This window comes from Balaenoptera borealis (genome assembly GCF_965194805.1).
Source record: "Balaenoptera borealis genome assembly, chromosome: X".
In the NCBI taxonomy this organism is placed as follows: Eukaryota; Metazoa; Chordata; class Mammalia; order Artiodactyla; family Balaenopteridae; genus Balaenoptera; species Balaenoptera borealis.
Genome location: NC_138881.1, coordinates 116,903,218 through 116,920,158, shown reverse-complemented (window position 1 = coordinate 116,920,158; position 16,941 = coordinate 116,903,218).

Here is a 16,941-nt window from a genome sequence, read left to right as displayed (position 1 = left end):
ATGCTTGCTTCTGTCCTAAAAAAAATTTTTATTTCATTAGATTTTCCCCTTCCATCCTCCTTGCCTCCCTTTCCATCTGATGCAGCTTCACAAAGCCCCTCCAACTAGTTATATTACACTTATAGCAAATTACATTACTTTCAACGAAGGGTTGGTTTTTTTCTATTAGTGCAGATGTAAAGTGCATCTTGCACATTGTTAATACTCTCATTATTGATACCCAATGCTTCATTAAAATAAGTGGGAAACATTTAAGTACAAATCCAGGAAATTCTATTCTCTAGGGCAGTGTGCCAGGCTCCATTTGTTCCAGAATGGGATAAATGCTGAAAGTTGCAAGGTATCATCAAAAGTTTATTTACATTCATTGTCGGCTTGCTTCCCACACAAATATATTCTGTGTTTAAAATGTATAGACAAGCCAGGCCTTCTCACGCTGTTTGCAGTAAAATGTGGCTTACCACATCTCTCTGAGGAACCCCTGACAAATAGGCTCTTGTTGTCCAACTTTCACTCTACTGAGGGTAATGATTCAGTGGTTCAGAAGGTTAATTCCTGGAGATAGTGTTGTCTTTGGCTTGAACAGATGTTGGTAGTGCTTTAATGTGGTTATCAAACTAGGCTGCCCTTCATTCTTTGCTCTTGGGAGCCCGGGGCTTTGTTCCACACGACATTCCAGCCCCCGTCTATGGAGATCCAGCAGAGCTGAACATACCACAGCATTACTCCTGCCAGCACAGGCTCCTCTGGGGTCACTGTGGATACTGACAATATACAGCACTGAAACTGATAACAACAGACTTGATCTTTTAAAGGTCTGTAAATATTTGTAAGTGCATAAAGATTTAGAATGTCTTTTGATCCCCCGATTCAAAACTCTGTAAAACTACTCACTCATTAGCTGTTCAAATACCTCAATAGATCTATGGTCTGGCCTCTCAATGGTTTACTACATACCCTAATATCTTTTGGCCATATCAATCTCCAAAATGTCTGCAATAATTGCTTGTATAATTAGGATGTATAATTGGGATGTTCACGCCCATCAAGTGGAATCAACATTGGGCAAGAGTTCAAATACCCAACATGTTCAATTTTGCTGGTGCTCATTTGTAATGATAAATCCACTGTCATCAGCCTAGGAGAGATCATTTTCGCTGAAGCACAGATTCCTATTTTTCTGGCAAATTGCTATCAATACAACACCATTGAAATGGTGGCACCCCAATAGCACAGTGCTGTTTCAAAATCAAACTGTGGTGGTTGACAACTTATTATGTGTCCAAGCACTGCATAGGAAGAAATACAAGAATGTTCTGCTCTTACGGAATTTAGTCATGCTGAGGAGCTCGGAGTCACATCCAGAAACAATTCAAGAACAATCAGTACCAGGAGGAAGATGACTTAGTGCCATAATGAATGGTATAGTTCTGGACAACAAATGCCTCAGGATGCCAGGAAGGAGAGAAAGTGATGACAACAGTGACTGATGTTGATGTTCAGTACAACTTAACTGAGGTCTTCCTCTGAGCCGGACCCAAGTTAGGTGCTGGGGCTACAAAGATGAATAAGACAGAGTCGTCCTCAAGGAGCTTGCAGTGCAGTGGAGGAGACAGACCTGGAAACAGCTCACTTCAACATGACAGGTAAGGATTAAATAGAGGGCTGTACAAAATTCTGGGGAAGCCCAAAGCAAGGAGGACCAACCCAAGGAGGAAGTCAGGAGAATTCTCACAGAGAAGTATGCATCATGCAGGGCTTTGAAACTCAAGTTAAGAGTTCTTCAGGGTAATGAGGGGAGGGAATGACTGGCAGAGGGGCTCAGCGGTGTGAAGCCTACTTAGGCTTCTTAGGAAAGTGAGAGACTTAGAGTAACTGGAAGTAGTTACTCTATGCATTTAAACAGACAAGGTAAATGAGGTTCGAAGAGATTAACTCTTGTGTCCTAAGGTCCCACAGCTGGGAAATGATAAAGAGAGGCCTGAAGTCCACATCCACCTGACTCCTCTGTGACGCTCTCAATCAGCATCCTGCCTTCGCAAAGATTTGGAAACAAGTACAAATCAATTCAGGGCATCCATAAAATCTTTGAGTGGTATAAATTGGTAATAAATTCACTTCCATATACGATATAAACAACCTGAAAAATCCCAGAGCAAGGGAATCTACTTAAGATTTAGCATCTTTAATTTCAGGAATGCTAACTTCCAACATTTGCTGCTTTTTTTGGCTGTGCCACGTGGCATATAAAATCTTAGTTCCCCGACCAGGGATCAAAGCCACGCCCCTTGCAGTGGAAGGGCATAGTCTTAACCACTGGACTGCCAGGGAAGTCCCACTTTCAACATTTGTAACATCATTTTGGATACCTTTGGATATGGCCAAAGGAAAAGATAATATATACCTGAAAAGGAAAAGAAGGAAATGAGAAGAACTGAATCATTAACAATTTTTTTTTTAACTGTAAGGACCTGAGGAACACCCTGTATCAAGATGGGACCTCAGCAAACTAATTTGTCAAGCAAGCCTCCTCCTTTCTCTGAGCCTTGGTTTCCTCACTTGTAAATCGAGTAGGCTAAACTTATTGGAAACACACAAAAAAAATTCTTATTAGACAGATGACATAAAACTGAGAAGAAACACTGAATGAGAGAATAACCTTCTCTAGGGAAAGGGCAGAAAGGGTCTTAGTTTTTCCTTCAAAAAGTGGAGGGATTATACAGAATGGATAAACAACAAGGTCCTACTATATAGCACAGAGAACTATATTCAATATCCTGTGATAAACCATAATGGAAAAAAGAATGTGTGTGTGTGTATATATATATATATATATATATATATATATATATATATATATATATATATATAACTGAATCACTTTGCTGTACAGCAGAAACTAACACAAAATTGTAAATCAACTATACTTCAATAAAATATTTTTTTTTAAGTGGAGGGATTGGTCAGGATGGTCCCTGGGGCTCCACTCTGTTCTGGCTCTCTAGGCCTCTACAGCTTTAGACAGGTTTGGTTCTCACAGGGGCACTGCGGTCCCCCAGGGGGCATTTACCCAAAAAAAACTGGAGGGTTGTTACAGTGACCGGGCGAGTCACTATTGGCATTCAGCAGCTGGAGACCAGGAAGGCAGACATGACCTCACGCAACGAAGAACTGTCCTGCATCACACATAACGTTTTTCACCCCTGGATTTATTGAGGTATAATTCACAAATAAAGCTAGATATATTTAAAGTGTACAATGTAGTGATTTGATATACACATACATTGTGAAATGATTAACACAATCAAGTTAATTCATATATCCATCAGCTCACATAGTTACTTTCTTTTTTTTCTTTCTTTTTCTTGGGGGGTGGGGGTGAGAACACTTAAGATCCACTCTCTTAGCAAATTTCAAGCATACAGTCCAGTATTGTTAACTATAGTCACCACACGGTACATTAGATCCCCAGAACGTCATCTTATAACTGAGAGTTTGTACACTTCGACCAACCTCTCTCCATTTCCTCCACCCCCAGGCCCCTCATAACCACCACTCTACTCTCTGTTTCTAAGAGCTCAGCTTTTTTAGATTCCACATATATGTGAGATCGTACAGTATTTGTCTTTCTCTATCTGACTTCTTTCATTTAGCATAATGTCCTCCAGGTTCATCCATGTTGTCACAAGTGACAGGATGTCCTTTCTTATGGCTGAGTAATATTCCATTGTATAGATAGATAGATAGATATGGGAGATTAGATAGATAGATGGATAGATAGGTAGATAGATACGTAATGAATCATCATATCTTCTTTATCCATTCATCCATTGACAAACACTTAGGTTGTTTCCATATCTTGGCTATTGTAAATAAGGAGGCAATGAGCATAGGAGTGCAGATTATCTCTTCAAGATACTGATTCCATTTCCTTCAGATATATACTGAGTAATATGATTGCTGGATCATGTGGTAGTTCCATTTCTAAATTTGTGAGGAACCTCCACACTGTTTTCTTTTTCTTTTTTTTTTTAACATCTTTATTGGAGTATAATTGCTTTACAACAGTGTGTTCGTTTCTGCTTTATAACAAAGTGAATCAGTTATACATATACATATATCCCCATATCTCTTCCCTCTTGCGCCTCCCTCCCTCCCACCCTCCCTATCCCACCCCTCTAGGTGGTCACAAAGCACCGAGCTGATCTCCCTGTGCTATGCGGCTGCTTCCCACTAGCTATCTATTCTACACTTGGTAGTGTATATATGTCCATGCCACTCTCTCACTTTGTGCCAGCTTACCCTTCCCCCTCCCCGTGTCCTCAAATCCATTCTCTACGCCTGCGTCTTTATTCCTGTCCTGCCCCTAGGTTCTTCAGAACCATTTTTTTTTAGATTCCATATATATGTGTTAGCATACGATATTTGTTTTTCTCTTTCTGACTGACTTCACTCTGTATGACAGACTCTAGGTCCATCCACCTCACTACAAATAACTCAATTTCGTTTCTTTTTATGGCTGAGTAATATTCCATTGTATATATGTGCCACATCTTCCTTATCCATTCATCTGTTGATGGACACTTAGGTTGCTTCCATGTCCTGGCTATTGTAAATAGAGCTGCAATGAACATTTTGGTACATGACTCTTTTTGAATTATGGTTTTCTCAGGGTATATGCCCAGTAGTGGGATTGCTGGGTCGCATGGTAGTTCTATTTTTAGTTTTTTAAGGAACCTCCATACTGTTCTCCATAGTGGCTGTATCAATTTACATTCCCACCAACAGTGCAAGAGGGTTCCCTTTTCTCCACACCCTCTCCAGCATTTACTGTTTGCAGATTTTCTGATGATGGCCATTCTGACCGGTGTGAGGTGATACCTCACTGTAGTTTTGATTTGCATTTCTCTAATGATTAGTGATGTTGAGCATTCTTTCATGTGTTTGTTGGTAATCTGTATATCTTCTTTGGAGAAATGTCTATTTAGGTCTTCTGCCCATTTTTGGATTGGGTTGTTTGTTTTTTTGTTATTGAGCTGCATGAGCTGCTTGTAAATTTTGAAGATTAATCCTTTGTCAGTTGCTTCATTTGCAAATATTTTCTCCCATTCTGAAGGTTGTCTTTTTGCCTTGTTTATGGTTTCCTTTGCTGTGCAAAAGCTTTCAAGTTTCATTAGGTCCCATTTGTTTATTTTTATTTCCATTTCTCTAGAAGGTGGGTCAAAAAGGACCTTGCTGTGATTTATGTCATAGAGCGTTCTGCCTATGTTTTCCTCTAAGAGTTTGATAGTGTCTGGCCTTACATTTAGGTCTTTGATCCATTTTGAGTTTATTTTTGTGTATGGTGTTAGGGAGTGTTCTAATTTCATTCTTTTACATGTAGCTGTCCAGTTTTCCCAGCACCACTTATTGAAGAGGCTGTCTTTTCTCCACTGTATATTCTTGCCTCCTTTATCAAAGATAAGGTGACCATATGTGCCTGGGTTTATCTCTGGGCTTTCTATCCTGTTCCATTGATCTATGTTTCTGTTTTTGTGCCAGTACCATACTGTCTTGACTACTGTAGCTTTGTAGTATAGTCTGAAGTCAGGGAGCCTGATTCCTCCAGCTCCGTTTTTCTTTCTCAAGATTGCTTTGGCTATTCGGGGTCTTTTGTGTTTCCATACAAATTGTGACATTTTTTGTTCTAGTTCTGTGAAAAAATGCCATTGGTAGTTTGATAGGGATTGCACTGAATCTGTAGATTGCTTTGGGTAGTAGAGTCATTTTCACAATATTGATTCTTCCAATCCAAGAACATGGTATATCTCTCCATCTATTTGTATCATCTATAATTTCTTTCATCAGTGTCTTATAGTTTTCTGCATACAGGTCTTTTGTCTCCCTAGGTAGGTTTATTCCTAGGTATTTTATTCTTTTTGTTGCAATGGTAAATGGGAGTGTTTGTTTCCTTAATTTCACTTTCAGATTTTTCATCATTACTGTATAGGAATGCAAGAGATTTCTGTGTATTAATTTTGTATCCTGCTACTTTACCAAATTCATTGATTAGCTCTAGTAGTTTTCTGCTAGTATCTTTAGGATTCTCTATGTATCGTATCATGTCATCTGCAAACAGTGACAGCTTTACTTCTTCTTTTCCGATTTGGATTCCTTTTAGTTCTTTTTCTTCTCTGATTGCTGTGGCTAACACTTCCAAAACTATGTTGAATAATAGTGGTGAGAGTGGGCAACCTTGTCTTGTTCCTGATCTTAGTGGAAATGGTTTCAGTTTTTCACCATTGAGGATGACGCTGGCTGTGGGTTTGTCATATATGGCCTTTATTATGTTGAGGAAAGTTCCCTCTATGCCTACTTTTTGGAGGGTTTTTATCATAAATGGGTGTTGAATTTTGTCAAAAGCTTTTTCTGCATCTATTGAGATGATCATATGGTTTTTCTCCTTCAATTTGTTGGAAGAGACTTCTGCAATGTCTCTACCTGATGTCTGAATCAACCTCTTAAGGGGTTAAAAGAAACGTAGTTCCATGATTTGGTTTCCATAAAGTCAAACACCTGTAGTAATTGTTGGGTTCTTTTTTTTTATTCTCGTAGAATTAGCTGATGGGCTGTCAGAGCTGTTAAACTGACCCATGGTTCTTGTGATTCTGTGCCCATGATTCAAAATCAAAAAGGACATAAAAGAAAAGCGATTTTGAGAAAAGGTCTTTCTGAGTTCAGTGAAATTAACCATCTCTGAGTTCCTGAGAATGGATGAGAAGTAGAGTGGAGGTGGGCCACCCACTGCACAACTCCAGGGGGCACCAGACGCATTGTATTGTGCTCTAGGGGTGCCAGTCATGTACAACACATGGAAATGATGCCCACTGGAGTTAGTTGTGCCACTAACTAAGCTTCAAAAACCTGGCTCCTGGGCAGGATCGGATCCGTATTTTGTGAAGCCTAGGGCTTATCCAATTGAGGCTGGCCCTCTTATAAGGGATGAAAATTTATAAATAAAAAATAACGTACAGGTATATAGTCACCAAAAGATGTACTATAACATTCATAGTATATGTTCCTGATGATAGCTCCAAACTAGTATCTATTCACATGGATCAAGTGTAGTACAGTCTCAAACTAGAATACTATACAGCAATAGAAAAGAACAAGCTACTGATATATGCAACAATAAAGATGAACCTCACAGACACACCTTTGAGTAAAAGAAGCCACAGACGAAAGAGGACGAGTTGGATAATTTCGTCTGGAAACATGGGAAAACCAAATCTGTGCTGTTAGAAACCAGGCTAGTGGTTATCTTCGGGGCACAGTGACAGGAGGGGAGCAATTGCAGGATTTCTGGGGTGGTGGTCATTTCTGATTTTTTAATCTGTTGCTGATTACCTGGATACATTAATTTTTAAAAATGCTTTGAGCTGTACCCTTATGACATGTGTACTTTTCTTCAATTTTTTTCAATTTTATTTTTTAAAGGTAGAGGGCCTTGTTAGAGGCCTGTGTTTCAATTCAACACAGCCCTGGGACAATTAGTAAGACGAGGACAGCCTCTCCTTCAGTGCCCACCACCTACAGCACTCCCAGGAACAGACTCTGCTGGGACACCACGGGCTGGCCTTTGGACAAAGGCTTTGGCGAACCCCACCTCTGTCTTGGGCTCCCTGTTCCCTAAGGCCTCTAGCTGAAGCATCTCCCTTAGGCCTGCCCCTCCCAGAAAGTTCCCTTCATTCTGAGTTTTCTGAGCCCTGTTTCTTCATCCCATCTCCCACCTGCTGAGTCCAGTGTTTGTCTGTCCCATGGCCTATCCCCTGAGGCCTCTGCTTTCTGTTCTCAGGTATCTCTGAAGACAAGGCCAAAAGTAACAGGTAGAGCCAATGGTGGGAATTGAGAACTCCTGGCTGGCTGAGGAGGGAGTTTTGAGTGCAAACACCAAGACCAACAATAGCTAACACTAATAGCTAACTATATGTCACACATTGTTCTAAGTGTTTTATAAGGATTAACTCAATTAATGCTCACAATAACCCTTTGAGGCAGTTGTTATTACTATCACCATTTTCCAAATGAGGAAATTGAGACTTGGAGAGATAAAATAGTTTACCCAAGGTAACACAGCTATTGAATACACTGAATGAATTAATATATCTGTGTGAATCTATGTTTGCATCTGCATATTTGCATATGTGTGCACATATGCATGTCAATCTCTCTATATGTGCCTGCATGTGTGTATATGTCTGTGTCAGCCCAGTTAGTAAATGTGGCCGGCTGACATTTGAATAATCACAGCCAATATTTACTGAGTGTTTATAATGTGCCTAGCACTATGCTAAGCGCTTTGCACACATCTCATTCAATCCTACCCATGAAGCAGATGGAGTAGTTTACTGTTTAAGGACACTCTCTGGAACCAGGCTGCCTGCATTAGAATCCCAGCTCTTCTGCTTACTAGCTGTGTGACGCTGAACAAGTCACTTACCCTCTCTGAAACTCATTTTTCTCATCTGTAAAGTGAGGGTAGCCAGAGTACCTACTTCATAAGGTTGCTGCAAGGATTAAATGAGAAAATACATAGAAAGCATTTAAAACAGTTCCTGGCACACAGTAAGCACCATATGAACATTACAGATTAGTAAACTGAAGCTCTGAAACGTTGAATTTGACTTAACAATAATAGAAGCATAATAGCTTCCATTTACAAAGTGCTCAGTATGTGCTGAGTAGGCCCGTTTCATACATTGTAATATAGATAGATATGCATATACATATAAAAATATACAAAAGCATATGCTTATATATATATGTGTATATGCATACATTTTAAAATAACAAAATTAAAAGGTTAAGAAACTTAAAAGGAAACGGTAACTATGCGAGGTGATGGATATGTTAAGTAGCTTGATCGTGTTGAATATTTCACAATGCATATGTATATCAAATCATCAAGTTGTACACCTTAAATATAGACAATTTTAACTTGCCAGCTCTACCTCGGTAAATCTAACCTGCCCAGGGTTGCAGAGCTCTAAATGGGCGATGCAGGCCTGGTCTGTGTGAGGCCTGAGCTCGTATCCTCAACCACCTTGCACTAATGTGGGAGTGTGTTAGGTCAGCACATGTTTGTCCCTGTCTTTGTGTGTGATCTACGTGCAAGGAAATGTGAATGTGCGTGGCTGTCCGTTTCTGTAGTGTAGGTGTCTGTATGTCCCTGTGAAACTGTGCGTGTTTTTAGGGATCATTCTGGCCCTTTCCTCACATGTTCTTCTCCAGTACAGCCAGCAGAGGGGGCTCAGGAATTTTTTTCTCATCTTGAAGAAGTCAAGAGTATACACAATATTAAAAACACAGATTCCTTTGAAAAATGCCAGTTCTTGAAGGGGATAGCTATGGTCTAGGACCGGCTTTTCATAATCTGAAGACAGAAAGCAGGCAGCCACTCAGACCTCGCATCTTTCCACTACCAGGGCCATTTCTGTCTGAGAGCAGGCACCCAACCCAGCCCCCAAAGAATGCTAAACCACTGAGCTGCCCAGCATCACTTCCATCTGTCTGTGACACTCTGCATGGCCCACTCACTGCCTTCCGGCTATCCAAAGCCCTCCACAGCTCCCTCACAACCCACCAAGAACCCCAAGTTCTCCTTCCTTCCTCCCCACTCTCTTGCCTTCCTTCGGCTGGCTGTTCAGATGTAATTCGACTGACACTGACAGCACCCACAAGGCCAGGCTTTGTCTCATTTAAACCTCCCAACATGCCTAGGAGGCAGGAACCATTATGTTACCCTCCTCATTTAGCAAAAGAGAAATCAAGGCTCAGAGAGGAGGATGCTTTGCCTGAAGTCACACCGTCAATAGGGGGCAGAATAAGAAATCAAACCCAGGTTCCTGTGAGTCCAAAGTCTACTCTCCCTTCCACTACACCATGGGCTATGCCAATCGGTGGGGCTGCCATTGGGACCCACATGGTAACAGGCTCCTTATCGTGACTAACTCCTACACCCAAAATTCTCAAACATGAATGTGCATCAAAATCACCTGAGGGTATTATTTAAGAAAAAACAAAATACAAACAAAACCCACAAAAGTCACAGGGCATCTGTTTCTGTAGCAGGCCCAGGAACTTGTCTGTGTAATAAAGACCCCATGTCACTTCTCACACAGGTGGTCCCCTGGCCACACTGAAGGAAAACCAGGCCTCTTACAAGGCCCACTCAGCCTCCCTCAAGCACCATGAGTTCTTGAGCAGCCAATTCAACAAAGCTTCAGAACTGTTCCAAAACCATGGTGACCATTGATGGAGTACCTACCGCATGCCGGCTACATTACATTTAGGTCTATGATCTATTTTGAGTTCATTTTAGTGAAAGTTATAAGGTCTGTGTCTAGGTTCTTTTTTTTTAAATGGATATCCAGTTATTCCAGCACCATTTGTTGAAAAGACTACCCTTTCTCCATTGAATTGCCTTTGCTCCTTTGTCAAAGAATAGTTGACTATATTCAGGTGGATCTATTTCTGAGCTCTCTATTCTGTTCCACTGATCTATTTGTCTATTCCTTCATCAATACTACACTGTCTTGGTTACTGTAGCTTTATAGTAAGTCTTAAAGTCATAATAGGAGCCTGAGTCCTCCAACTTTGTTCTTCTTCAGTATTTTGTTGGCTATTTTAGGCCTTTTGCCTTTTCATGTAAGCTTTGGAATGGCTTTGTCGATATCTGCAAATAACTTGCTGGTATTTTGATTGGGATTGCACTGAATCTATAGATCAAGTTGAGAAGAATTGACATCTTAATAACACAGAGTCTTTCAATCCATGAACGCCAAATATCCTTCCATTTATTTAGATCCTTTTTTATTTCTTTCATCAGAGTTTTGCAATTTTCCACATACAGATCTTGCAAATATTTTGTTAGATTTATATTTAAGTATTTGAATTTTTGTGCTATTGTAAATGGTGTTAAATTTGAATTTTTAATTCTAATTGTTCATTGCTGGTATACAGGAAAGCAATGACTTTTATATATTAACCTTGCATCCTGTTTCTACTTTCTAGTTTCAAGAGGTTTTTTTTTTTGGTCATGATCACTCATCTGCAAAGACCCAGGCACTTTATATACACTATTTACCATTTAATCCTCAGGACAACTCTGCAGTCAGGTCTTATTAACATCCCCATTTGGCAGAGGAGGTTAGCTACCTAATTCAACTGTGCAAGGTCACAAAGCTTGGAAGTGGAGGAACTGAGATATAACCCAGGTCTGCCTGTATCCACAGCCTGTGATTCCTGCGCCCCACCATGGTGAGCTGCAGTAAGTAATTTGCTGGAGCAAAAGGTAGCAGCAGCAAGCCGCATAGGGGGTAGGGGAGTCAGTCTCTGCCCCTGATCTACTGTGTGTCATTGGGCAAGTCACCAAATCCCAAACAGTTAAGTCATTCACATCACAGATCTGTGGATCATTGGTCCAGGCTTTTGTTTAAATTAAACTTTTTATTTTAGAATAGGATCTGAACAGACATATCTCCAATGAACATATAGAAGTGGGCAATAACCACATGGAAAGATGCTCAACATCATTAGTCATTAAAGAAATGCAAATCAAATTCACAAAGAGATGCCACTTCACACACACCAGAGTGGCTACAATAAAAAGGTGGACAACACAGCTTTGATTAAAATGCAGAGAAATTGAAATCCTCATACATTGCTGGTAAAATTATCAAATGGTGCCACCACTTTGGAAAACACTTTGGCAGTTCCTCAAAAATTTAAATATAGAGTTACCATGTAACTCAGCAATTCCACTGCAAAGTATATACTCAAAAAAATTGAAAACATATGTCCACACAAAGGCTTGTACAAAAATGTTCATGGCAGCATTATTTATGATAGCTTAAAACTGGAAACAATCCAAATGTCTCTCAAATGATAAGTGAATAAACAAAATGTGGTCTATCCATACAGTGGAATATTACTTGGCAATAAAAAGAGTGAAGTACTCATACATGCTTCAGCATGCATAAACCTTGGAAACATCATGTTAAGTAAAAGAAATCATCCACATAAGACCATGTATTGTATAACTTCATTTATACGAAAATAACCAGAATTGGAAAATCCATAAGGATAGAAAGTATATTAGTGGTTGCTTCAGGCTGGGGAGGATGGAGAAGTAAGGAGTGACTGCTAACAGGTTTGGATTTCTTTTTTTGGGTGATAGAACTCTTCTGGAATAAGATAGTGGTATGGTGGCACAACATTGTGAACACCCTAAAAACCACTGAATGGTACCCTTTAAATTGGTGACTTTTATGGTATGTGAATTATATATCAAAAAATAATCTGATTCTCAAAAAAATAAAAATAGAACTACCATATGATATAGCAATCCCACTTCGGGCTATATATCCAAAAGAACTGAAATCAGAGTCTCAAAGAGCTATCTGCAGCACTACTCACAATAACCAACAAGTAGAAGCAACCCAAATGTCCACTGACAGATGAATAGATAAACAAAATGTGGTGTATGCATACAATGGAACATCATTCAGCCTTAAAAAAAAGGAAATCTGTCACATGCTACAACATGGATGAACCTTGAGGACATTATGTTAAGTGAAATAAGCCAGTCACAAAAGGACAAATACTATATAATTCCAGTTATATGAGGTACCTATAACTGTCAAATTCATAGATACAGAAATAGAATGTTAGTTATCAAGGGCTAGGGGGAGGAGGCAAAGGAGAATTGTTGTTTAATGGGTATAGTATTTCAGTCCTGCAAGATGAAAAATTTCTGGAGATCTGTTTCACAACAATATAAATATACTGAACATTACTGAACAATGGTTAAGATTGTAAATTTTATATGTGTTTTTTACAACAAAAAAAGTCTGAAAAAAATGAAGCCTATAAGTGCTGAAAAAACATTCAATTTAAGTAGTATGAACAATTACTAACCCTTCATATTTTCACTTCAATTTCCAAAGGAAAATCAAGGCTCTCATATATTAGAATTATCACCCCAGTTGAGGTTTTCATTTCAAACTTGGGGAACTGCCCACATTTACCCCTGATGTGGCATTCACAGTAAGGATAAGATTTTCTATTGAAAATCTTCCATGAAACAATATTCTTTGACTATTTTAGCACAATTCAAGTAGATGTAGAAATGGAAGGAAAAAACTGAGTACTCTTAAAATTTATTCTACAAAATACTGGAAACAATTAAACCTAAAATGTATAAAAGGAAGAAACGTTATCTTAAAAAACAATGCTGGGAAAAAAAAAAAAAACAATGCTGGGACTTCCCTGGTGGTCCAGTGGTAAAGAATCTGCCTTCCAATGCAGGGGACGTGGGTTCGATCCCTGGTCAGGGAACTAAGATCCCACATGCCACAGGGCAACTAAGCCCACGAGCCACAACTACTGAGCTCGCATGCCTCAACTAGAGAGGCTGCATGCCGCAAACTACAGAGCCCATGTGCTCTGGAGCCCGCGCACCACAACTAGAAAGAGAAAACCCACACGCCACAACTAGAGAAGAGAAAACCCGCACACCACAACTAGAGAGAAGCCTGTGTGCCGCAACAAAGATCCCGCATGCCGCAACTAAAGACCCAACGCAGCCAAAAATAAATAAAATAAATATATAAAAATAAAATCTTTAAAAAGAATAAAACAACGCTTGGCTACAGAAATATGAGACAAAATAAAATAGACTTTAAGACACCAATTGTTATGAGAGATGCCGGATATTATATGATGATAAAAGGGTCAATCCATCAAGAAGTAACAGTTATGCACTAAACAAGAGTACCTAAATACCTGAAGCAAAACCCAACAGACTTGAAGGGGAAAATGGACATTTCAAAAATATTTGGAGACTTTAATATCCCACTTTCAATAATGGATACAATAGCCAGAGGGAAGATAGGCAAGGAAACTGAAAACTTAAGAACACTATAACTAGACCTATAGACCTATATAGAACATTCCACAAAACAAAAGTAAAATACACATTCTTCTGAAGTGCACATGGAACATTTACCAGGATACACCATATATTAGGACACGAAACTAGTCTCAATCATTTTTTAAAAAATGAAATCCTATAAAAATGTTCTCTGACCAAACTGGAGTGAAATTAGAAATCAATAACAGATGGAAATTTGGAAAGCCACAAACATGTGCAAATTAAACAACACAATTCTAAATAATCAATGGGTCAAGGAAGAAATTCAAGGGAAATTAGAAAATACGAGATGAATGAAAATGAAAAATATCAATACAACATACCAAAACTTATGGGATGCAACAAAAGCAGGGAGATTATACCTATAAATGCCTACAGTACACACAAAAAAAGAAAGATCTCAAATGACTAAGCTAACCTGCTACCTTAAGAAACTAGAAAAAGAAGAGTACACTAAACCTAAAGCAAAAGAAGGAAGAAAATAAAGAGTGAAGATAAACAAAATTTAAAAATAGAAAAACAATATGTAGAGAAAAATCAACAAAACCAAAAGGTGTTTCTTTAAAAAGATTAACAAAATTGACAAACCTTTAGCTAGACTGATCAAGAAAAAAAGGGAAAAGACTCAAATTACAAAAATCAGGAATGAAAGTGAGGATGTTGCTACTGCTCTTACAGAGATAAAAATACTAAGAAAATGCTATGAACAATTGTATGCCAACAATTAGACAACCTACATGAAATGGACAAATTCCTAGAAACATACAAACTATCAAAACTGACTCAAGAAGAAATAGAAAACTAGAATATACTCCAAAACAAGCAAAGAGATTCAGTCAATAATCAAAAACTTCCAATAAGGAAAAGCCTAGACGAGATGAATTCACTGGTAAAGTCCATTAAACATTTAAAGAATAATTAACACCAATCCTTCTTAAACTCTTTCAAAAAGTAGGAGTAGGAAACACTTACTAATATGAAAACAATGTTACCCTAGTACCAGTGCCAAACAAAAAGATCACAAGAAAACTACGGACCAATATCCCTTATAAATCAATGCAAAGTCCTCAACAAAATACTAGAAAATCAAATCCAGCAGCATATAAAAAAGATTATGCACCAAGTGGTGTTTGTCCCAGGAATGCAATGTTGGGTCAACATATGAAAATCAATCAATGTAATACATCATATTAATAAAGGGAAAAAACACAGGATAATCTCAATAGATATAGAAAAAAAAAACTCTTGATAAAAATCTAAAACCCTTTGGGACTTCCCTGGTGGTCCAGTGGTTAAGAATCCACCTTCCAATGCAGGGGACGCGGGTTCGAGCCCTGGTCGGGGAACTAAGATCCCATATGCTGTGTGCCGCAAGGAAAAGATTCCAAGTGCTACAACTAAAGACCTGGCGCAGCCAAATAAATAAATAAGTTTTTTTTAAAAAAATCTAAAACTCTTTCATGATAAAAACTCTCAACAAACTAGGAATAGAAGAGAACTTCCTCAAACTGATAAAGGGCATCTATGAAAAACCCAGAGCTAACATCATACTTAAGGGTGAAAGGCTGAATGCTTCCCCCCTAAGATCACGAACAAGACACGAATATCTGCTCTTGCCACATTTGTACTGAAAGTTAAGGGCAGTTAGACAAGAAAAGGAAGAAATAAAACTATCTCTACTCACAGATGACCAGGGAAGCCCCCTGGTCAACTGATTTTTGACAGTGGTGTCAAGTCAATTCAACGGGGAAAGAATAGCCTTTTTAACAAAAGGTGCTGGGGCAATTGGATATCCACATGCAAAAAAATGAATTTGGACTCCTAATTCATATCATATATAAAAATTAACCCCAAATTGTTTAAAGATCTAAATTTAAGAATTAAATCTATAAAACTCTTAGAAGGAAACATAGGTATAAATCTTCGTGACTTTGGTTTAGGCAACAGTTTTTTTTAATATGGCATCCAAAGCACAAGCAACAAAAGAAAAAATAGATAAAGTGGACTTTATCAAAACTAAAAACTTTTGTAGGTCAAAGGACAGTATGAAGGGGACTTCCCTAGTGGTCCAGTGGTGAAGAATCCACCTTCCAATGCAGAGGACGTAGGTTTGATCCCTGGTCAGGGAACTAGCATCCCACATGCCGCTGGACAACTAAGCCCGTGCGCCACAACTACTGAGCTTGTGCGCCTAAACTAGAGAGAGAAAACCCGCACGCCACAACTAGAGAGAAGCCTGCGCGCCGCAACAAAAGATCCCGCGTGTCTCAATAAAGATCCCATGTGCTGCAACTAAGACCTGACGCAGCCAAAAATAAATAAATAATAATAAAAAAGGACAGTATGAAGAGAGTGAAAAGACAACCCACAGAATGGGGTAAAATATTTGCATATCACGTATCTGATTTTTTTAAACTTGTATATAGACTATATAAACAACACAACTCAATAATAAAAAGATTAAAAACCCAATTTAAAATGGGCAAAGGATTTGAATAGACATTTCTCTAAAGAAGATATACAAATAGCCAATAACTGTATGAAAAGATGCTCAACTTCGTTAGTCATTAGGGAAATGCCAACAAAGACCACAATAGAATCCCATTTCATATCTGCCACGATGGCTATAATTAAAGAAAAAGAAGACAGAAAGTAACAAGTGTTGGCAAGGATGTGGAGAAATTGGAACCCTCATACATTGCTAGTGGAGTGTAATATGGTACAGCTGCTTTGGAAGAAAATTTGACAGTTCCTCAAAAAGTTAAACATAAAGTTACCATATAACCTAACAATTCTACTCCTACACATATACCCTATAGAATTGAAAACATATGTTCACAGAAAAACTTGTATGCAGATGATTATAGCAGCATAATTCACAATAGCCAAAAGTAGAAACAACTAAATATCTATCAACTTACAAATGAATAAACAAAACGTGACCTATCCATAGACCGGAATTCCACTTC